Genomic DNA, 25,328 nt, shown 5'->3' on the forward strand with positions numbered 1-25,328 from the left:
AGACATATCAATTACCTACCTCTAGATTCATTCAATGTCTCCAGTTAGGTCACGTTTTGACGGCCCAAGCCTACAGATAATCGTTGTGCATGTACACTACCCACTTCAAAGGAACAGTTCTTTTTATCTTTACTTACAGTTTTCTAACCTTTTTTATTTTATGTATGTCTTGTTCAATTTTTTTAAATTTCAATAAAAAGTACTTTAAAAAAAAAAAAAAAAACAAGATATTCGAATGATTCACAAACAATAATGTTACTCTTTGAAGCCTCAGTGGTTCCAAACAAGAATACAAGGACCTCTCTTTTGGCAACTTTAATGGACGACTCCCTCCTGGCACTGCCTTATCCTTCTATCAATGCTACTGGATGGAAATCCGCAGCTTTATTAAACTAAAACCTGACATCACCTCCCTCGCTTCGCATCCACTAGTACTAAATTATCTAGAATTACGCATCCCACGCCTAAATCTTTCCTCCTGGTCTTGTCTAGGCATCTGTGAGAGCTATTTATAGGGCATAACGTATAATCTTTTTATGAGCTTCAACTAGTTACATAGTAGGTGAGGTTAAAAAAAGACACAAGTGCATCAAGTTCAACCTATGTGTGTGATTATATGTCAGTATTTTATTGTATATCCCTGTATGTTGTGGTTGTTCGGGGCTTATCTAATAGTTTTTTTAGACTATCGATGCCCCCCGCTGAGACCACTGTCTATGGAAGGGAAATCCACTTCCTAGCCGCTCTTACAGTAAAGAACCCTTTACGTAGTTTATAGTTAAACCTCTTTTCTTCTTATTTTAATGAGTGGCCACATGTCCTGTTAAACTCCCTTCTGCAAAAAAGTTTTATCCCTATTGTGGGGTCACCAGTACGGTATTTGTAAATTGAAATCATATCCGCTCTCAAGCGTCTCTTCTCCAGAGAGAATAAGTTCAGTGCTTGCAACCTTTCTTCATAACTAATATCCTCCAGACCCTTTATTACCTTTGTTGCCCTTCTTTGTACTCTCTCTATTTCTAGTACATCCTTCCTGAGGACTGGTGCTCAGAACTGGACAGCATACTCCAGGTGCGGCCAGACCAGAGTTTGTAGAGTGGGAGAATTATCGCTTTATCCCTGGAGTTAATACCTTTTTGCATGCCAATATTCTGTTTGCTTTGTTATCAGCAGCTTGGCATTGCATGCCATTGCTAAGCCTGTCATCTACTAGGACCCCCAGGTCTCTTTCCATCCTAAACTCCCCCCAGAGGTTCTCCCCCTAGTGTATAGATTGCATTCATATTTTTGCCACCCAAATGCATTATTTTTACATTTTTCTACACTAAACCTCATTTTCCATGTAAACAAACTATGAGGCTCTTGCGAGCTACCTGTTGTGAAAATAAAATAATAAACTATATAAATATATATATATATATAATTGGTACGTAGTAATGATCGACAGCTGCTAGCAATAATCACGTTTCATAAAGCCGTGTGAAAACAATATAAATAGAAAATTACTATGCTGTGCTATCTCCTAATAATAATTCCAACAATGATTTTGTTCAGATCTTCGTACAAGGTTTACACATCCTGCGGAGAAGTTATTGCCCTGCTTAGCTTAGTATCGTACGCAAATACAGAGATTGAACGGTTTACCCCATCCTCCAGGTCGTTTCATTTGTTCCCCCCCCCAAACCCTCCAACAGAGTAGATGTTCAATTTACAAACACTGCCCTACCAACCTCCCATCCTTTGCCCTGCTGACCCCTGTCCTCTGCCCCACAAACGAAAAACCTCTGTACACTACCATACAAACTGCTAACCTAATCCTCTGCCCTATTGACCCCCTATATACTGCACTGCTGACCTCCCATCCTCTGCCCCCCTGACATTTTTTACTGCACCCCTACTTCAGACAGTCTAGATCCGGCCCTGCTTGCAGAAGAAAAAGCAGTGTCTCTCAGAACTACTGAGAAAGAGCTAGCTAAAGCAGATATCTCCCTAGGAACCACAGAGGGAGACATCTACCCATTCCCCTGTAGAGTTAGGACCTACCGCTCTATATTGTGTGATGGACCGGCTATACTGAAGCAGCACACAAACATTTAGGAGAAAACTATAATGGTTTTTGGTCAATTTTATCCAAGATGTTTTTATAATGTTTATATTTGTGTTGGTCAGCGTCACTGGGTTGGGAGCTATATATAGCAGGCTCTGCCTGTCTGTTGACGGTCGGCTCTTGGTTCGGGGGATCGTGCATCATGGCCACAACCTTGTAAGTTAGAGGGGAATTTTATTCTATCTTCTACTCTAGTCCTGTACCCCTGGGCATCAGCAGTGGTTATATCCTAACCTTGCCTTCCCCTCTAGATACTCCAGGCATGGGCGAATACGTTCCAATATGCCTCCGCCTGTTACCCGTTTTGCAAACTACCTCTTTTCTGGCCCGGCACGATACCGACTCCGTCTAGAGTACATTCTCTGGCACCCTCATATGTTTACATCAACATCAGGTAATTTTGCCCCTATTATTTCACACCCCACCATCTGCCTCCCCTTCCCTTTACCGCTACTATTCCTGGTTTCCCTCCTTTCCCTTTCCTTTCCTTCCTCCCTTTTTTCCTTCTTCCCCCCCCCCTTTTTCCTCCCTTTCTTCCCCCCCTTCCCCCCCCCCTTCCCCCCCCCTATTTCCCCCCCCCTTCCTTTTCCCTCTCTTTCCCTCCCCCCCCCTTTTCCCTTTTCCCCTTCCCCCCCCCTTGTTTACCCTTTTCCCAGGTTCTTTTTTCCCACGCCTCACTTCCACTCTTGGTTTTAATTTCATCTCTCTTCTGCCTTATTCACCCCCCTTCACCTTATCCAACACTATCCCACCTGCCTACCAGTTTCTTTTGTTGTTGTCTCACATTCCCCTGCACTACTTTCACCCAATGTGTGCATTACGTAATTCACCCTATCACTCTATACACTTTCACCTAAGTATCATTTCTTCCTACCATTTATATCACCAGCTCCCCCTGGCAAGCTTACATACCCAATTACCTTATTATTATTTTTATTTTTACTATCCCCGTCATTTCAGCTCCCCCGGGTCGCCGTGGGAGATTACCTTGGGTGGAGGAGCCCTGCGCTCGGGGTCTGTTGGGACATGGGTAAGCAGACTTGTCCCTCCCCCCCCCCCCCCCCCAATTTATTACATTGTTTAACTCTGATGCTGCAATATTATTATCAATTTTCAATTTTGTATTTTTTCTGTGTAAACTCACTGTACTTTTTCTGTATTGTTAGGTTTAGACTGTTTAGTCAGAACTTGCTATCTTCAGATTCCCTCCTGACGAAGCGGTTTCATCCACGAAACTAGTCGAGGAATATTTCTGAGATTAATTGTCTTACTGTAAACTCATGACCCTATTGTCTTTGTTATTTTATTTATTTTTTATTGTGCTTCAACGTATTACCTATGATTTGTCCTTTGCATCAATAAAATCGATTACATTTTTATATTATTGATATATTCACTATACTGTTCTGTGTACTGTACCGTAATAGTCCAATACGCCCCCCATTTTCTTGGTCGCCTGACTGGGGATCAGGCTCCCAATTTTGTCTAATTATTCATTCCTGGATGATGGTACATGTAACCTTGCTTACCTCATTATTTTACTATAGAGGCCACACTATTATTTATATTTTTTTTACAATGCTGTATTATGTTGTTTTATGTTGTTTATTAATATGTAAAAAATATTTAATTTTGGTTTACAAAAATATATTTTACACGTGATGAAGGATTCCCAGAGCACCATGGGTTAGCTAAATATCCATAATACAAAAAAGAAACAGCACTCAAAATGCCTCATCCATAAATTTGTGAAGAAATAAAGAAAAAGAATTCCAAAAAAGGAAAACCTGTGGTCGGACTTTAAAGGCACAACAAACAGTAGAAATATACAAAAATATTAGCATTTATTGAAATATATATATATATATATATATATATATATATATATATATATATATATATATATATATATATATATATAATACAAACAAGAGGAACATGAAAGAAACATCGATAAAAATCATATATACAAAAAACATTCTATATATGATATGAGCTCTAATGCGTCTACGCATTTCACTTCTTCAGAAAACATTTGGGGTTCAGTAGTTGCAAAGTAGAGAAAGGGGTCTCACTATCTTGCAGAAGGAATCACATATTAATCAATCAGTGATCGACAAAGTAATTTCCAACAAAGGGAAAAAGCAAGGTGGCGCAATGAGGACAAAGCGAATCACCAGGCAAACAATACCCAGGAACCAATTGTGAATCAATGATCACGAGTGTCTAGGTATGATACTTTCAAACAGGGGATGCCGTATCAAAGTGAATATTCATAGAAGACCGGATATAACCATAGATTGTTCATATCAGACAATATAGGAATCCCTCAGTCAGAGGTAGCCACAGACTAAAAAATGTGGCCATATATCAAAAGTAATGAATCCAGATCTGGGCTATTATCATCCAAGATAGATAAAGATATGGCAATGTAACAAAAATCCACTGGGAAAGAGCAGGACACTCTTCTAAATATCCATAACAGCAGGCTACTATCCTGTCCCCTTGTGTCTCCCCTTTTGTCTACTGAAAATTTCACACTGAACAGTCTGAAAAGTGAGGATTCAGTGCTGATGAGTTGTGGATACATTTTTGTGTTATTTCATTATAGTTAATTTAAAGCACTTTGCAGAGATATGTTTTCACTTTGGCACTAAAGAGTATATTTCTATCAATATAAAAAATATGAAAAATTAATTCCACTGTGTTTTAATGTTCTATGACAGAACCACTTTACAGACTTTCCCAGTTATTGCCTTGCTTAGCTTAGTATCGTCTGCAAATACTGAGATTGAGCTATTCATCCCATCCTCCAGGTCATTTATGAATAAATAGAATAAATAAAGTGATGTCAGGTACAGACATGAAGTGATGTCAGATGCAGACAAGACAATCCATGAGGTACAAAATACAAAGGAGACATTACTGGAAGAAGTAGTAGAGGAGATGTGGAAGCCATGCTGTTATTCCTTCTTACCGTGTGGTGATGACATCTGACCAGATATACTATCCAGGCCTGTTGGTCATCAAGCTTTTTTGACCTGTATGGCGTATGCCATTTCAGGCCACTAACTCTGGTAAGCCTCCACAATTTCTGGTGATGGTCCTGGCACTGATTTCAATCTTCCGTGCACCTTTGGTCTCTCCACGGTCCACTTACCTGCCAGATTGGGTTTAACAATCCCCCTGTACGTTTGGGAGGCATTCGTCCATCATTGCCTATGCACTACTACCATAGACTTTTGTTTTTTTCACAAATATTTCACATATTTTGATATGGACTATTATATATAATTTTTGATGCTTTTCACTTACTATTTGAGGTGTTGATTGTATATAAATGTCATTGCTTCTCTTATCAGTCACTGTCACATTTGCTTATTTGGTACACTACGGTTCACACTGAGTAGTTTCTCTGATTACTTATATAAGGCTATTAATTCCTTATATTGTTTTGACACATTCATTTATTACATATATTTACGGAGCTTATAGCGCTACACCTTTAAAAACATTTATGAATAAATTAAATAGGATTGGTTCCAGGACAGAACCCTGGGGGACCCCACTTTCCACCCCAGACTATTCCAAGTACTCCCCACTTATCACCACCCTCTGAACTTGCCCCTGTAGCCAGTTTTCAATCCATGTACTCACCCTATGGTCCATGCCAACATGTTGGATCAAGTGCTCAGTCAAGTGCATGGTATGCCAGATCATGTACTGGGCTAGGTGTATGGCATGTTGCATCAAACACTAGATCAGGGGTATCACATGTTGAATCAAGAACTGGGTCAGGTGTATGATATGTTATATCAAGCATTGGGACAGATGAATAACACACTGTAGATACTAAACGTTTTCATAATAATTTTCTCTTTCTTCTTAAACATAATTAGAAAAGAACATTTTCTAAAAATATTTCATCTGAAATGAGGGCTGCGTGTTGGCAGAGTACCCAAACTGTAATAAGCTGTTAAATCAAGCAGGTGCAAGAGCAAGCACTGGGTCAGGTGTCTGGTGTGTTAGGTCAAGCCCTGGGACAGGGCTCAAGTCAGGTGCATGGTATGTTGGATCAAGCACTGGGTCAGGTGTATGCCATATTGGATCAAGCACTGGGTCAGGTGTATGACATGTTAGATCAAGCACTGGGTCAGGTGTATGACATGGATCAAGCACTGGGTCAGGTGTATGACATGTTGGATCATGTGCTCGGTCAAGTGTATGGCATGTTGGATCACAGTGTATGACATGTTGGATCAAGCACTGGATCAGGTGTATGGCATGTTGGATCAAGATCAAGTACTGGGTCAGGTGTATGACATGTTCGATCAAGCACTGGGTCAAGTGTATGACATGTTGGATCAAGCACTGGGTGAGTTGTATGACATGTTGGCTCAAGCACTGGGGCAGGTGTAGGACATGTTGGGTCATGCACTGAGTCAGGTGTACGGTATGTTGGATCAAGCACTGGATCAGGTGTATGCCATGTTGGATCAAGCACTGGGTCAGGTGTATGACATGCTGGATTATGTGCTCGGTCAAGTGTATGGCATGTTGGATCAGGCACTGGGTCCAGTGTATGACATAGGATCAAGTACTGGGTCAGATGTATGACATGTTCGATCAAGCACTAGGTCAAGTGTATGGTATGTTGGGTCAAGCACTGGGTCAAGTGTATGACATGTTGGGTCAAGCACTAGTTTAGGTGTATGGCCTGTTGGATCAAGATCAAGTACTGGGTCAGGTGTATGACTTGTTTGATCAAGCACTGGGTCAAGTGTATGGCATGTTGGGTCAAGCACTGGGTCAAGTGTATGACATGCTGGGTCAAGCACTGGGTCAGGTGTATGACATATTGGATCAAGCAATGGATCATGTATATGGCATGTTGGATTAAGCACTGGGTCAGGTGTATGACATGTTGGATCAAGCACTGAGTCAGGTGTATGCCATGTTGAATCAAGCACTGTATCAGGTGTCTGGCACATTCAATTAAACACTGGGTCAGGTGTATGAAATTTTGGATTAAGCATTGGGTCGGGTGTATGACATTTTCGATCAAGCACTCGGTCAGGTGTATGACATGTTAGATCAAGTACAGTGTCAGTTGTATGGTATACTTTGCCGTACAATACTATAATACTAAACTTTTTAAAGAATTGTCTCTTTCTTTCTGAACATTAATATAAAAGAAGATTTTCAAAAAAGAATTATTCTGAAAGGAGGACTGGGTGTTTGGCAGAATACACATTCCTGCCATCATCTTTGATTTCTACAAAATGTATTGATTTTATGCACGTGCAAAACTTCCCTGACTGTCCTGTCATTTCCTGTTTTAAACACAAATAAATAAAACAAAAAAATAGGTTATTGGGATACAGTATATTGTACACTCTCAAAATGAATATGTTTGATGCTTCTAAAAAGCTTTTTTCAAGAAAAAAATGATTTATTCATTACATTTGTTTTACTGAAAACAAAGCCGACTTAATCCCCAGCCGACTGTCAACAAGTCTACAGAGAAGAATCTACAGAGTTTTATGTTATGCAAGAAAAAGGCAAAACATCTCTACTTGTCAAAAAGTGTGCCCATAGACATAAATAAAATAAGGTCAGAAGTGAGTGGGGTAACATAGCTATTATAAAAAAAACTCCGGAATATAGATGAAACAGTAAAGGAAGCCTTGTGCTTTCATTAAAGTTACCCCTTAGATTTTATTATTAATAAAATTATGAATAAAAACTCCAGTGCTTGGTTCAGAAATACAATGGGATACAAAGAAGCACAGTCTAATTACATGTACATGTACACTGGATACTAATGAACCATGTCTTGCTGACATAAAAAGTTTGATCCTCATATTAATCACCTTTTTTAAATTAACGTAAAGCTGAAAATTAAATGGAGTTGTCCCCGCATTGCAAGGATCAAAAGCTCATGTCTAAGGGACTAGGGAACACAGCTTTACTTACCCCACTAGCTACCCTGTAAAGTACAGTCGTAAATACTCTTTGAGAGTGTCCAAGGTAGAGAATATATAGCATTGGATAAATTAAGGGCCGGTATGCCTGGAGGCAGCCCATCACTGCTTAAAGGTGCAGGGACACACCAGAAACCCCATGATGGCAGTTGGAGGAGTCCAATGTGTCCCCATGCCAATTCTAGCAAGTGTGACGTATGAGATGCTGTCATTGTGAAGTTAGTTGTTCGGGGGACACAGGGTGTGCCCATTAGCTCAGTGCAGGACTGCAGAGCATATATGTAGACTGGAGAAAACTGCTTTTGCAGCTTTCTCTGGGTTTTGGTATGCCTGCATGGGGCTTTGCCTTTTGGAGATTCAATAGTGTCTTGGGTGGAATGGAATCTCCAACCCTGTGTCCAGGTTTTGTGGAGGATGAGCAGGGTGTGTGCTCAGGTGCACACCGTCCTTATAATGGAGGTTTAGGAATAACTCAAGGCTCCCAGTTGGAGACTGCTCCACCCAAGGGAGGCAGGAGGTCTCCAGTAGTCAGAGAGGCTGCATGTGGCAGCCAAAGCGACAGTAAACAGCCTGAACACAGAAGAGCTGTGTGCATCAGTGTGAAGCCGTCCACACTAGAAGAGCTGTGGGCGTTAGTGTGAAGCCATCCACACTGAAGACTCCTGTGGTCTGTGTGACCAGCACAGAGAGCAGAGGTATTGCTAAAGAGAGAGAGAGCCAGGTGGGCTAGTATTTTCAGTTGTGTATATCGCTGGAAGAGAACACCTGGGAGGGAAACATTATATGTTGGACCTTGCTTTGTTTTGCCTTTGCTAATAATTTGCCCTCAAATATAGTTCCTGACTACCACGAATCACTTGAAAACACATCTACCACTAGAGCTAATGGTCCCCCATGTTACACAAGCTATACAAAAATGGTAATCATCCCAACCTATAACTAGCTTTTAAAGTAAAGTGCACATGGAAGGGCTTTGCACAGCACAAACATAATATTTTTGCTCCTTACTTTAAAATCTAGTTATGAATTGGCATGATTGCCATATTTGTTTAGCTTACGGGGAAGAGGTGCTTTGTCATGGGGGTCCATGTGAGGGTGTAGGCAAGTGGCATTAGGCTCAGGTCCCTTTATGAGTTACCTTTCTCGAGAGGTCCTTGGAGTCCCTTTTATAAGGCGGGACAGAGGTTCTGAGTGTTGCCGACCTAGGAAGCTAAGTAGAGGACAGACTGAATGAGGTCCACTTGCTCTCCCCCAGTTGGGGGAGAAGCTGCAGAGCCCCTCCCACACTGTACATCTAAGGAAGAAGGTGATCCTTTTCTGGAATTGGGTAAGAGTAAAGAGAGAGATTGTGTCCAGGAGTTGGTGTTTACCTTGGTTCTCCCCATTCGAGAGAGGTGATTAGTGAAGCTAGGGGTCAGATGGAGGATATAGGAATGCACAGAAAGAGAAGTGCCTATTGTTACAGCCAATGCCTGGAAGGGGAAACAAGTGGAATAAGTGTTGGTGTAGACCTAATTGCAGAGTCCTGGAAGCTATTGCTTTTGACTTAATGTGTTTGTACTCCTGGAACAGGTGGGGGGGGAATCATACACAGGAGGATGGAGGAGATAAGCCTCTGGCCACCAACCATGCATGGGACAGTAATAGGTTGGGCTGAGAACTTCAGGGGGCCCTGGAACCTGTGTGATATGGGATTATCCAGCTGCTCATGGTGGCTATGTGCGAGGCAGCCTGGGTACCACACACAAACTAGTATTTGCTAACAGTATTTCACACACATTCTCATTATATACACATGTGGCCTGGTTAGAGTCCATGCTGAAGTTGCCATTCACACACCCAGCATAAGGACAGCATGGATGTGTGGCTCCAGGGAGTCCTTCCTTCATTACCACACAAAAGAACATGAGGCCTGGAATGGTTCAAGAGTGAGGCTACAGGCTTGTCCATCACCTTTCCTGGCCTGCTAGGCTGCATGCTCAGTTAAGCAGCTACTGTGGATTTTTGGTGGGGACCCTATGCCTTTTTTTGTTTTTGTTTTTTTTGTGTAGGGTCCCCCTTAAAATTCATAGCAGGACTGGTATGAATCATAGAGGGAACCCAACATTTTTTAAAATTATTCCTAGCTATTTATTGTGGGATATTTATTGTGGGATTCCCCACCAGTAAACAAATAGGTCTGGTACCCATTGCTTCCTAATACCCTGGACATTGGATGAAGGAGGCTGTCATACATAGAAAACGCTACTGCATATGATGTTCAGTTGCTGCTGAATAGTCTGAAAGTCCAGCGTTCAGATGAACACCTAAACAAGCAAAGTCTGAACCTGTGTTTGGACCAAACCAGAAGCTCATCCCTATTTATATAGAGACCAATCACATTGATCATAAATATAAACAGTATTGTGTTCACATCTATGAGCCGCCCCTTCCTTCTCACCACAGGTGCCCCTTATTATTAAAGGGGGTATTTAGATTCTACCTGGCCAGGGTTGTGGGAAATAGGATAAACTAACCAAAAGTCTTTCCAGCACACATATATTTTTTTTGTTTGTGCCATGCAAAGCCCTTCCATCTGGAAGCCCCCTTTAACAATAAGGGGGCACTCAGATTGTGGGTACGAGGAAAGAGGAACTGATGAATGAATAAGTCATTCATTAGTTCCTAATTACTTTACAGATCATCATGGTGGCTGCAATCAAACCCTTTCATACTCCCTTCCTATACATCTGATGTCCAGCTTCAGTGACCATGTAAAACGCTTACCTCCCTTACCCTGTGCATCTGCGAGGGCTTTCACACTGGACTGGTGCGCTGGCAGGGCGTCAGAAATAGTCCCGCCAGCAGCTTCTTTGGATCGGTGAAGGAGCGGTGAACTCACCGCTGCTCCCCATTGAAATCAACGGGGCAGCGCTGCGATACCGAAGGCAAAACGCCGCTCCGGCGGCATTTTGTGGGCGGATTTAACCCCTTCGGTTGCTAGCGGGGGGTTAAAACTGCCCTGCTAGCGGCCGAATAGCACCGCTAAAACAACGGTACAGCGGCACTAAAAATAGTGGCGGTAATAGTGCCGCTTTACCGCTGAAACCCGGGCGACGGCAGTGTGAAAGGGGTCTTACTTCACCTCTCCGCCCCATTTTTTTATGTACTCTTAGACAAGCTTAAATATTCAGCACTTTAAATGAATGTAGAGAAGAGAAGACTGCAAGAAGAGAAGACTGCAGAAAGATAAGTACAACTTATGTAGGAATATTTGTTTAATCTCTGTATCACCTTAGGATAGTCCCCTCACTGGGGTATGTAAGGGTTTACAGCCACTTTAACCCCTTCACCTCCAGCTCCCTTGCCCTGTATCTAGTGCACCTTTATCAAAGTTTGTGTTTAAACCACCAATAGCATGTTTGCCTTTTTCCCAAAAAAAAAAATTGGCAAAAAATTCAGATCACATTGGGATGTCTACCCTCCAAAAGATGTGACATGCTCATGGTGTTCACGCAGTCCCAACATTTTTATTGGAAGAAAAAGTTAGTTTTTCTTTTCAAAACGTTGGGTCTTTTTTTTTCTGATACATAATTAAAAAAATGAAACCCAGTGGTTATTACATGTCACTAAAAAAAAGCTATATATGTCTCAAAATAAATGATGTAAAAATCATTTCAGTACATGTTTTGCATAAAGAAGTAACTGTCATTCAAACTATTACAGCACTGAAAAATGGCCTGGTAATGAAGGGGTTTGTGCAGACTGGTACTCTAGTGGATAAAGAGGAACTGCAGTCTGCTCACATAATTTGTAATAAAAACATCTTTGACATTCTGAAGCTTCCCTGCAACCGCTTTGCATATTATTTTATATATACTGTGATTCTGTACTTGCCAAATATGCTGCAGAAATCTCCCTCCACTAAGTCTGGCTGCATCCCCTTTAACTGTGGGCAGCTGAGGCTGCTGCCTGTTCACTTCCTGGATTTACACAGACACACAAAGGCGCACCTCCAACTCTGCAGCCCTCATTGGCCCTCTTATGACTCATCCCCCCCCCCTCCCTTCCTGGCAAACTCTCACAAGCTGTGCATGATGTCATAAGCCTAGGCTAATGACCAGACAAGAAACAGGAAGTGGGCTGTATAAGGTATTTACCGGTGGGAAAAAAAAATGTTTTACTATCCAAAGTTAAAACAGCAAGGGCAGAAGATGTAGTAGATGGAAAGATGAAAAAATGACTAAAGTTCCACTTTAAGCCTTTGAATTTGATAAAAAAAAAAAAAAATTAGGATTTAACATCCATTTAATATAACCCTAACATTCTGAAAATGTTACATACCTAGTTATGGTTATGCTGACGTTCAATAAATTGCATAACTGACCTCGAACAAGTATGTGGGTATGGAATGTCAGAATAAAATCAGAATTTCTTATCTGCATGCTTTTTTTTCAGAGCGTCAAACATTAGCCAGAAGGGCCCTATGTGTTCCTGGGGTGTATCATTTCAAAATATGTTGTCCTTGAATAGAATTGATAAACCTAATAATGTATCTTTTTTCCAAACGTTAAGCTTGTAGACTAAACAGAGATAATATTGTTTCCATCCACTAGTCCATAAAAAGAATACAGAATGGATACGTTTGTGTCCCATCACTCTACACATTGTGTATCTTCTTTAGTGTTCATGTGGGTTACAATAAATTGGCCTCACCCGTGTAAGTGGCAAAGCAGATTAATAATATCAAAAAAGGATTGGCTTCCCTCAACCTTTCTTAGCAATTTTAAAATATATTATAGTAAAAAACTAGAGGAATTAAAATATACGGGTATGGACAAATGAGCTTCTAATTAGAGGGATTGTAAAAAAAAAAAAAGGGAGATCTGTGAATGAAGGGCAATGGATGTTTGATTGACAAGCTTTGATTGTGGGCTTTGATCTCAATTGTTTTATTGATACCAACTAGGTTGCTTGGTGATTTGGTATATGGATACTTAATGCATCATTAACCCCAAAAACAAAAAAATAAATGTGCTGCATTTTACCTATCTTTAAAGTGTTACTAAACCCAGGAGCCTGCATTCACTATATCTGGTCTCCCACAGTACACAGAACATGGAAATGCAATCAATTTAGCAAATATAACCCGCTAAATACCTTTTCTCATCAGCAGTATATAGCAGTCTTGTGACTTCTATCAGTGTCTGGTTAAAGCTTGTAGGAGGAGTTTTGATTCTCCTCTGACTGCCCTATTAGGATGCATGACCCCTGACCCTCTATCTGAACAGTGCTGATTGGCCTTGTGGGGATCACATGCACCCTCCCAAAAAAATATATATATCTCTAGCAATACACACCAAACTTAGCATGTGCAGAGAGCCTCCAAGGCACTGTTCTATCAGCAGATGGATTGGGGACAGTAAAAGAAGGGGAGGATCTGTGCATACAGGATTAAACAGCCTTTTTTACACAATGTGGAGGATTAACACCTTAGGTTTCACAGTGAGTATAACAAGCATGCTTCACCGCACATACAAATTGATTTTACTGTTGTGAGTTTAATAACACTTTAAATGTGGCAGCTGCATTAGTTTTCTTTTGTCAGGCTTTTTTTTCCTTTATTTTCACCTGGTGATCCAGCCAATAACACATCTCCTGTATTAGGGTATCTCTACTCTTGATGGAGAAGCAACGGAGACACCCTTAGACAGCAGCATTGTCAGTCTTGGGAGAGAGAAGTGTTGAGTGATAAGTAGTCTACACCTCTAACTGCCACTGTTGCATAACAGCTTGGTCTGTTAAAGGTAGTGGAAAAAACAGACTTATTCGCAGGATAACCAGGTGAAAATAAAGGGAAATAGGTCAATTCCCCTGAAGACGTCATTCTTTGACGAAACGAGCATCGGGTGGGGGCTACACGTGACGCCATTTCGCTATCTGATTGCCGGAACACTGGTGTTTGGAGATCGCCTGCTCGGGAAACCACTCTTTTAGTGCAATTTTATTGTGGAAAATATGTGCACTTCTATTATTAAAGATAAGTTTTTTTAAAAAACATATTGCTCTTTGAGATGTCATTTTCTTCCTTTGCATGTCATTGCTGGGAGAGCTCACAGCAAGAGGATGAGTGACAGGAAGATATCTGGTTATTTTGAATGCCCTGTTAACCCATTATTATGGTCCATACTATCTGGTAAGGAGCCTACCTTATCTTGTATCATGGGGGATATCACTGTGGTGATCAGCACTAGATTTATCAACAATTTATTTCTTGGATTTGTTATACTTATTGGATAGGACGGCATCTATTTGCACTTGGATATGGGATGACACACCCTATATTTTTTGTGATATTGCACAGAAATTACCAATTTTCTAGATGATTTACTTCATGAATTGGGACTTTTTATTTATTTATGGATTTGATTATTGGTCTTTCATTTTACTCATTTTATTATGTTGGTGATAAGCATAGATATTGTTTGACTTTCAGCTTCTTTGGATTGTTTTTACTGCTTGAATAGAAAGTCGGATAATTTAGCACTTTATCTGATTTTTGTTGCATACATCATTGTGGCAATACCATACTTTTCTGTTTCACATGCTCTTTTTTCAATCAAATAATTTTTATAATTTTTTTTCATTATACAACATGAACTCAAAAACACACATGTCATTTCCCCCATATACCCACACCCAAATACAAAAAAAAAAAAAACATACATGTTCTTTACATAAGTGACATGCTAAAAGTGCATATTGACCTCTGTTAATGCACACTGAGGTCTAATCATCTGGTAAGCCTAAATTTTTATTGGAGGTGGAGGACTTGGTTTTCTTTGTGCACATGGGTGGAGTTGCATTGTGACATAAGTGCCTCAAGATTTTTCAAGATTCCTAGAGTGTATGTCTGGAAAAAAAAAATATGCAGTGCATTGCTGCAATACATACACATTTTCCCTATGGTTCATCCTTCAAAAACACTTTTGGGATAAGTTCATGGTGGATTGCTATACAGAGTGCGTTTAGGAGGCAATCCTGCCACCTCCTGTTTTTTTTATTTTTTTTATTTGTTTTCTGAGTAGCAATTTTAAATGAGACTAATGCTCTACAACCGGTAAAGATTCTAAAAGGTTGTGCTTGGCCACAAATTTTTAAAAATATAGGAAACTGCTGCTTCGAGAGACATTACAGATGCCACAGACGGAATCTTTCCGTCTACATCAAATCACTCACTTCATCAAATCCCTAGCTACTGATCTGATAGACATAACTACTAGGACCTTGTTTGAGAATAAATGCTTACGCAGAACTGAGTCACGGGGAGGGATCTCTGAGCTCTATGCCCTCTTTAATACCCAACAGACCAAACTTTCATACCAAATAGCATGGGAATATGATCTAGGTGAGACTATAGAGGAGGAGATATGGGGGAAATGGTCGACCATGGTGCATAAGGGAATACTTAATACTTCCCTGGTGGAGGGAAACTACAAGGTGTTGTCCAGGTGGTACCTTGTCCCGGCGAGGCTGGCGAGGATGTACCCCGGAACTTCACCCCTTTGCTTTAGAGGATGCGGGCAGGAGGGTACCATGTTACATGTTTGGTGGTCCTGTCCCAAGATCCAGCGCTTCTGGATCAGAGTATTCACCTTGGCCTACTCAGTGACAGGACAAAATCTACCTAAAAATCCCAAGACAACGCTATTTGCAGACTTGCCGGACGGGACCCCTAGACATCTCCGAACGCTCATCTTCTTTATTTTTTCAGCAGCTAAAATTACAATAGCACAAGCATGGAAAACTCCAGTGGTCAACCTTGCACTGGTAAAGAATAAAATATCTTGGATCATGGTCAACGAAAAATTGGCCAGTATCCTTAAAGACAGACAGGCCAGATTTGACAGTGTGTGGTCCCCCTGGATCAAATACCTCCAAGCCCCATAGTCTCTAGAATTGTACGGTGGGGTATCCAGGCCGAGGGAAACGGCTTCTTCTTTGGATTCTTGACCTTTATCTTTTTTCTCTTTCTCTCCTTTCCATCCTCCTTCTTCTTCTTAACCTTACTTTATATCACTTCTCTTCTCCCCTCCCTTTCTTCTCTTTTTATGTTTAAAAAACTCTACTTATGGATACAAGTGGAGAGTTATGGAGCCTCTCTTTCCTTGGCCCCGAGGGAGAAACAAGGTAAACTAATTTTAAAGGCCTAACCTCCTTTGACGCCAAGGGCCCTGATACTGAGATGTACTAAAGGTACTACAACTTGATTTAATATTACCAAGAAGTTAAGAGTACTCTGCTTACGGGGCAAATTTATCTTCCTTATCTTTTCTATTTTTTTTTTTTTTGGTAAACACTAAAGATATATGGAACTCATATGATATGTTATTCTAGACCCTATAAGGATAGGTCTACATTAGTGTCCTTAGGTCCACAGAGCGTACTAATACTTACATGTTACCCCCCCCCCCCTTCCCACCCTTTTTTTTTTTCTTCGTGTTCTGTACAACACTTTTGTGTCATTTAACAGAAAATATGTTTGCTGACTGATTGTTCATGCCATTTTGTATAATTTACAAAACCTTTAATAAAGAAAATTGAAAAGGAAACTGCTGCATTCAAAAAATTCCTTGAATACTGAGGAAGTATTTAAATATACAGTATATAACCGTATGGTGCGCTGTTTCTCTTAGTTCATCATAGTGCAACTGTGAAAATAAAACTATATCAAAAGATAAACCATCATCCTGAATATCAAACCATTATCAATTCACAAAAATGGTGATAATCCTAAATCAATATAAAGTGCTAAAGTGCTAAATGCAATAATCAAAAAGTGCTTGTATGCTGTGCTATACTTGCAATTGATTAAACATTTGTTCCAGAATTTATATGGTTAATGTGCTCCAACAAAAACAATTAAAGCGGTTGTATACCCATTTTGAGTAGTTTCCTTTAAATTAATTAGTGCAGACCATAGTACTGTTTGCTATTTTTTAAATTATTCTTACCCCCTTGCTTTCGGAGTAATCCTTAATTTTCTTTAAAATTACATCACCGGCGCATGTGCGTTAGCCCTATTTTTCTGGCAAGCTTCTGCTGCCGGAAAAATGCTGTGTCTATGCCAGGGCTGCGTAATTTCCCACAGTCTACGTCAGCCCCGAGATCCCGCGACACTCTCTCCCCATTGACAACAGGATCAGCTCCCATTTGCTGGACAAGGTTTCCGTAGTAACCGGAAACTAAAATGAAGTTTAGCTTCAGCGAATAATGCACATGCGCGGGATTGTGGCCAGGGATACATACTGAGGGTGGAAATGAAGTACTGTACAGGGGGGTTTTAGATTCTCCCTGGCAGGAGTTGTGATGGCAGCGATGAACAAGCTGGAGCGTTCACAAATTCTTTATTACTGCAAGTAAGAAAGTTTTTGGAGAAGTTATTTGCAGCGTTTTGATTAAAAACAACTAGAATAATTTATATATTGCTGAAATGTTGTCACATTGTCAGAGTTTACTACCGCTTTAATTAAACACGTGTAGCACCTCCAGTGTGCTAAAAGTGCAAATAGTTTTTTTTGTACAGAGTAGGTCAATTGTCAGGCTTGGCTGGCAGCCAAGGACTGTCTGGAAAATAGACATGATCTGGGTGGAATCTCCCAGAAGATGGGCATATCAAGTGTTGGAAGTGGATAAGGGTGACAGTTTGCCCAAGCCCAGGATGAAAATGATGGTAAGTAGTTTGAGTGCCTTGTGACAGCTAGAACATCAAGCCTACTGACGCCAAGAAGTGAAGCAATGCAAGAGGACATTGGAATAACAAGAAGTAGGAATTCCTAGAGACTCATACATGGGGAGACAATGAAAGCCTCCAGAGCATGACATGACCAACTTTTTAGCTGGTCACCACCTTCCTATAATTGGGCACCATCCTATAATTGGGTAATTATGTGAAGGTCTTGCGAGCCAAAAATGTATTAATGCCTCTGGGAGGTAAATCAATTATAGACAAGCTGCAAACACTGACCACGTTTCATTCCGTGCATATACCAAAATTATATAAGTAATTGTGTCTGCGCTAAAAATGATATAAAACAATTGCTACAAATATATCCCAATTGCTAAAAGGTGTATATATAATATAGAACTGTGCTACAAAAATTCAATATATTAAAATCAAAAAAGGGCCAGTAATACATAGAATAAATATAATCCTTTTGTGAAAGTATCCCATAAAGTGAAACATGCAAAAAAGGAAAACAATATATGCATATGATTATAAGTATAAAATCAAGGTGCTAATTGTGTAGCAATCAAGTGTCCACATCCAAAAAAAGTTCAGTTCATTGATAACAAAACGTAAAGTGCAGGTAAATAGTGTCCATAAACAGTGTTCCTCATGCTCCTCCTTAATGGTGTTCACAATACAGCATGCTCCAGTGCTCTCCTGTGACCCCCACTTGTGCTTGCGCTCACCTCTAAGCGTGTGACACGGTAATTAAACGGTGTCTAAACACGCATTGGAGCCACTCCTGGGCTCATACAGGGTATGCTGGTGTGAACTCCAACCCTCTCAGATGACATCAAATATTTTCACATAAAAGAAAGAAAAAGCTCCATAGTGTGATACAGTTCAGGATTTATTAAAAATATATTAAAACTTCCCTCCAGAAGGGTACTCACAATATATAGGTGCGTGAGTGCACCAGTCTTTCCAGAGTGTGGTGTATAAAACAAGCGCTTGTATGGCGTGCGGTGTGTTGTATCTCATCTGCTCCTATTGCTGACAGCTCCATCCTACCTCTCCCTCCTATAATTGGGTACCCTCCTGCCTGCATGCCTGGCCTAAGGATTCCAGGAAGTAGGTACATAAGTACAGCAGTAAGTACATGAAACATCTGCCTTTACTCAAGATGCCTAGAAATGTTAAGAGGGAGTTTTTCCAAGTGATTTCTCCTCAAAATAAAGCATGGAGATATGAATGGATAGGTGGGTTTGTTTGGCTGCCAGGTGCATTTGAGATAAAAAAAACAATCACTAAACAGACACAATAAGGCTTCAAGTACACTTGAACTACTTTGATCACCGACCGCTGGAAAACATAAAACACGGTACCGTGATTTTGCGGCCAGCGGTCAAAACGTTCCTATCCTGAACGCGATTCATCCACGTTCAGGACAGGGAGGTTGGGGGGGGGTTGAACCTCCTCTAACCTCAGCAGCTCCTAAACGATCCTAAAAGCCTCTGTACATGGACACAGAGGCTTTTATGGAGTTGAGTTTAGAAGTTTTGGTAAAAAAAATGCCTAAATATCTTTATCTGGGAGCACAGGGAAAGAAATACAGTGTTTAAAATCTATTTGTTTAATTAAGAAAAAAATTAAAAACTGTTTAAAATGACCAAACAATCTATTTTTAGGTGATGACCATTAATCGTGTTACAAAAAATGTAATTTAATTTCAAGCTATCCTTCTTTATGCGTTTATACTCCAGACCAGCTGATACAAAATTGAAACAGAAATGTACAATTGTTCTTTCTCATAAATGCTTGTTAAGTTTGCAGTAAATACATCTGCTTCTTATAAGGCGCTAAGGGTTGAGTAGAAAGCCAATCCAACGCCGTCCTTTGGGACTTCCAAGCAGACCAGCGTCTTGTGGCTATGTGCCAAGATGGCATTCATATTAAAATGTGCTACATCTACCTGTGAGCTCAGGTGCCCCCGTCCTGAACAGGAAGGAAGCCTCCAAGGAGTGGCAGTGGAGCTGTTGTATTCAAACACATGTAAATGGCTAATCTTTGTCTTAATAGGATTTGTGTTTGCTACAAATTAAAAATGATTGTGTGCCATGTCAGGTTGGTTTTGTGTTAGAGACTTGTGATTGTCTCTCACAATATCAGAACTATCTGGAGACATGGCGTATAAAGCTGCAGTTAACTGGGTTTTGTGTATATAGGATTGATGGGCTGGACTTAATCTTCTGAACTACGAATTGAATTATTTTATATTCATATTTAAAAGAAAGACATGGTGGTCTCTCTCTTGTGTCGTTTTTTTTTTTTTTTTTGCATGCAGGATACAAACATAAAATAATTTTAATTGCTTAGTAATAATTGAAGTGGAAATTCAGCCTTTTTTGGGATCTTGATAAGGTGAGGGAAGATTTTAAATACTGTCTGTGGTCATGTTATCAGGTTATTTCCTCTTTCCCTGGAAGTTAAAGGAAGTAATCATCTTAAAGTAAGGAAATACTAGAACAAATGTTTCAACTGGATCAACTTCTCCTTATTTTATATTCTATTGACAACTGCAAAATTTTGACTTTCAACCTGCTTTCTGTCCCGGACAGGAAAAGAAGCCTGAAACCTGAAAGAGGTTCTTACATCTGTCCTAATGTGTATCTGAAGACACAACACCCCCTGTCAGGGTATTATTGTTGTCTGAGTTTCCCTCAGAGACATTTACACTTTTTATTTGTCCAAAATTTTGAGTTGTCACCAGAAGAAAATTAGAGGGGAAATCTTGTCTATAGATTTCCTCTTGTTTCCTGTTGGATACAGGATTGGGACACAGATGGGAAAATCTGTCAGGGGTTTTGATCATTCCCTAAATGAAAGAAACAAGTTTTGGCTTTGGATATACTTTAAAGCCCAACTCTAATACCGCGTACACACGGTCGGACTTGTCAACGGGACAAGCTCCGTCGACATTTCCGACGGAAAAATTTAGAGCATGTTCTCTCTCTAAGTCCGTCGGAAATGCCAACAGAAAAAGTCCGATGGGGCATACACACGGTCGGATTATCCGACCAAAAGCTCCCATCGGACTTTTTCTGTCAGAAATTCCGACCGTGTGTACGCGGCATTAGTATTGAAAAAAAAAATCTGTGGCACCACTGCAAGGATTAAAGTCTTGTTAACTCTATGGGGTAGAGGAATAAAATGTAATACTTACCTTACTCCTTGCTCTGTCGGGTTCTAGCGCTCTCCTCTGCTCCAGGTTGTGGGTAGTTCCTTGCCCTACTCACATATAATGCATGGCTGTTGGCCCTAAATTGATAATCTACATTCATCTACATGATAATCTACATACATTGGTTATCTACAACCATGGCCTGAGCATATTATAGAAGCGGCTTCGGGGGATCAGTTGCATAAATGATAGGCGCCTGCTGGAGTAATGATTAAAGTAAAGGTTACACCATATTCCTCATCCCCTAGAGCCATGGTGCCCAACCTGCTGCACTTTTTGTGCAGCCCTTGGGGCCCCTGCTGACATTAATCTGTGTTTCCCTGCTACCCTGTTTTCAATTTCTAGCAGTCTTATGTAATATGTCACCAGGCTATGACGGTCTTCTGAAGCATGTCTCTAGTCTCCAACAACTCCTATAGCATATTCACCATCCCTGACAATCTCTTACAGCATGTCAGTAGTCTCTGACCATCTCTTGTATCATGTTTGTGTCACATCTGGGCTCCTGCGATTTACTAGCTGCTCTTTCTTTCAGTGCACAGAGGCTGCTCAGCTGTCGGTCAATTACCAGCCACTCATTGTTTCCACAGTAACTCACCTGGTTACTTACCATTACCTGCTTCATTAGTCCAGCCTACAGCCAGCCCCTTATTGCTATTTAAACAGCTTTGCTCATTCCTACCGTGCCCTCGCGTGGTCAACATCTCCAGTGTGTTCCTGTATATGACTTGGCCTGGCTGACTTCTCTTCTGATTCCTGCTCCTGACTCCTGACAATGCTGACTTCTGGTTCCCTGTTCCTGGCTCGTCTAATTACCCGCTCTGGCTTCCATATCCTGGCTTCTGTTTTTTTTCTACGTTCCTGAACTGTTGTTTTTTTTGATTTTACATTGAAAGTGTGATCTTAACTGGATTTTCTGTATCTCTGCCTGGCTCATGATTCCTGACAGTTTGCAGTCTCTGATCACCTCTTGTATCATGTTTGCAGTCTCTGACCATCTGCTGTATTATGTCCACAGCTTGACCAACTCCTTCATCATGCCATTTGTCTTTGATTTTATCCTATTGTGTGTCTGCTGTCTCTGACACTGAATATTCACTGAATTTTATGCTTGGCCCTTTGGTGATGTTGAGGGCCACCATATCAACAAAGTTGGCCACAACTGACCTAGATTTAAAGCAGTATTACATCCAAAAGCAAATATTTACTATATTGCATCTGTGATGGCTGCATTAGCTTTCTTTACTTTATTTTTAACCTGGTGATCTGGCCAGTAAGTCTTTTGTTTTTCTGCAGAACCAGATGCCCTGCATATGTAGCAGTTAGAGGGCTGAGGCAAACCAATTACTACTGACAAGGGTGCTTACAATGACCAGCTTTTATTCAATTTTGTAAAACCTTTATCCCAAAAGGAAAAAAGTTTGGCTTCAATGTGTAATGCTCTGTACACACGGTCAGATTTTCTGACGGAAAATGTGTGATGGGACCTTGTTGTCGGAAACTCCGACCGTGTGTAGGCTCCATCACACATTTTCCATCGGATTTTCAGACACACAAAGTTTGAGAGCAGGATATAAAATTTTCCGACAACAAAATCCGTTGTCGGAAATTCCGATCGTGTGTACACAAATCCGACGGACAAAGTTCCACGCATGCTCAGAATAATAAAGAGATGAAAGCTATTGGCTACTGCCCCGTTTATAGTCCCGACGTACGTGTTTTACGTCACCGCGTTCAGAATGATCGGATTTTCCGACAACTTTGTGTGACCGTGTGTATGCAAGACAAGTTTGAGCCAACATCCATCTGAAAAAATCCTAGGATTTTGTTGTCGGAATGTCCGATCAATGTCCGAACGTGTGTACGGGGCATTAGTGTAGACTGACTCAGACTGACAATTCTGCTGTCCAGAGGTGCCCCTGTGCTCCTTAATCCAGAATGTAGGCGCTCTTAAACAGGAGGTATGTTACTGGCCAGATCACCAGGTGAAAACAGAGGGGGAAAGGCCTAAATAAAAGAAAACGAATGCAGCCACCACATCTGATGATTGCTAAGCTGCAATATATTACATTTTGGGTTTGGGGTTTATTGCCGCTTTAATAAGCATTTATCTCTTGCAATGCTGGGGAAAGGGGAGGTGCACTGCAAGGGTAGAAGCGTAGTTTTATCTTTTTCATTTCCTGAGGTGGTCATTAAGCCTGCTTGTGGGGAGGTGAAGCATGGTGTGGCAGCAGTAAACACTCAGACTCCAGTTACAGATACAGAATTTGTAACAAACATCAGTAATTCACAACAAGCCCATTGGGGTGGCACCTGACCAAGAACACTCCCAGGATGCACAGCGATGTGTAGCAGAGCAGATCTCAGGTGTCCCATCAGAGTCTGTCTGAAGGGGCGGAATGAGGCCTGGCCGATCTATGCCCAAATGGGGAGATCTCCAGGAAGGATAGTGTTTCCCTATCCTTTCACTACTTATCTGGAGCCTCTACCTGCTGCTAATCGCTGTCGCTGTCAGACGAGATGACCTGTCCTGTGCATTACCCGCATGGTAAATGCGTGCCAAGCATGAGAGCCAGAGGTTTGAATAGACTCTGCCTGAACCAAGATGGCGGCCAGAGTCACATGGGGTAGCAGCATCCAATTGGATAGCTTCCCCAGTGACCCAGGAAACCATAGAGGAACTATGCTCCTCTTGACTTCCTCTCCCTCTGCAATGCTGCTGCGGTTGAGAAAGTAGACTGTACTTGCCTACATGCTGATTTTGGGCGATAGCACATTGACAAAGCTGTGGCTTAGAAAACGACAGGGTGTCTGCTCTATACTGGAGGACCATTTAAATAAAGAGGATTTTGTCCCTTTGAAACACTGCTCCATTCAACGTCACTGCTAAGGGACCCATTCAACGTCACTGCTAAGGGAATAATAGCATTGTTGATGTCAGCGGTGTTCAGGATCCGGTCCAAACGATGTATACCCAGGCCAATACTTGTGTGAGAGAGCTGTAATGACTCTCCTACCTGCTTCCAGCTCAGGGTATTTAATCCCTTAGCAGTTTAACCGAGCGCACATGCAAATATGCGACCGCTTGGCACAGAGTGGCCACATATTTGCGTGTAATAGTGCCAATAGTGCCCTGCGTGCTCCCGACACAGTTACCAGTGGCTAACTGAAAGCTCCCGTTCGCAAGAGAGCTTTCTGATCATGTGACTGCCCTGACAGCCAATCACGGGGGTCACATGACTATAAGCCCCACCCCACCTCCCGGCATTCTAATCCCCTTAATGGGGATTTATTATTGTATATGCAGCTTGACTACATTAAAGTAATAAATCACGAAGGTTCAACAAAGCAACAGCACCATCAGCTGAACACACCATCCTTTCACTGAGTTCTGCATGCCTGCATTTTCATATTAAGGCTAGATACACATCCATGCAGTTACGGTTGATGCGGTTTAACTGGCACGTTTTGCGGTGCATTTTGTGTTTTTTAACACGCTATTTTGTTGCGTTTTTGCATGTGGTTTTCATGCGTTTCGCAGTTTTTTTTTTCCTTAACAAACTGTGAATAGCCGGTTGTTAGGAGGTGGTTGTCCTTAACAACCGATGAGCCATCAGCTGAATGTAAAAAAAAAAAGAATTGCCAGCAACGAAAAAAATTGCTCGCTGACAGCTGAATGTAAAAAAAAGAATTGCCAGCAAAGAAAAAAATGGTCGTGGGGTCCCCCCAATCCATACCAGGCCCTTCGGGTCTGGTATGGATTTTGAGGGGAACCCTATGCCAAAGTTTTAAAAAAAAACAGCGTGGGGTCCCCCCTCCAAAATCTACACCAGACCCTTATTCGAGCATGCAGTCCAGCCAAAAGGAAAGGGGAGGGGGACGAGTGAGCGGTTTGTATTCACAGTTTGTTAGGGAGAAAAAAACAAAAAAATAAAACGTATCAAAAACACAACACTTGCATTTTTGGTGCAGGTCCATTGAACTCTATTACACATAGGGGTACCCCACCCCCCCTTGTGACATCATTAGCCAGGGGCATGCTGGATTGGAGGAGAACCCCACGCCGTTTTTTTCCCAATTTTTTTTATTGTTGGCAATTCTTGCTCTTACATTCAGCTGTCAGCAGGGAACCCAGGGAACTCATTGGTTGTTAAGGACGCGGCGTCTTCCCAGCCCGCTTCATAACAAGCAGTTATTCACAGTTTTTTATTGTGAAAAAAATGCAAAACACATGTAAAAATGCATCAAAAACACATCTGCGTTTTTGGTGCGGGTCCATTGAAGTCT

Source organism: Aquarana catesbeiana, linkage group LG01 (genome assembly GCF_042186555.1).
Source record: "Aquarana catesbeiana isolate 2022-GZ linkage group LG01, ASM4218655v1, whole genome shotgun sequence".
In the NCBI taxonomy this organism is placed as follows: domain Eukaryota; kingdom Metazoa; phylum Chordata; class Amphibia; order Anura; family Ranidae; genus Aquarana; species Aquarana catesbeiana.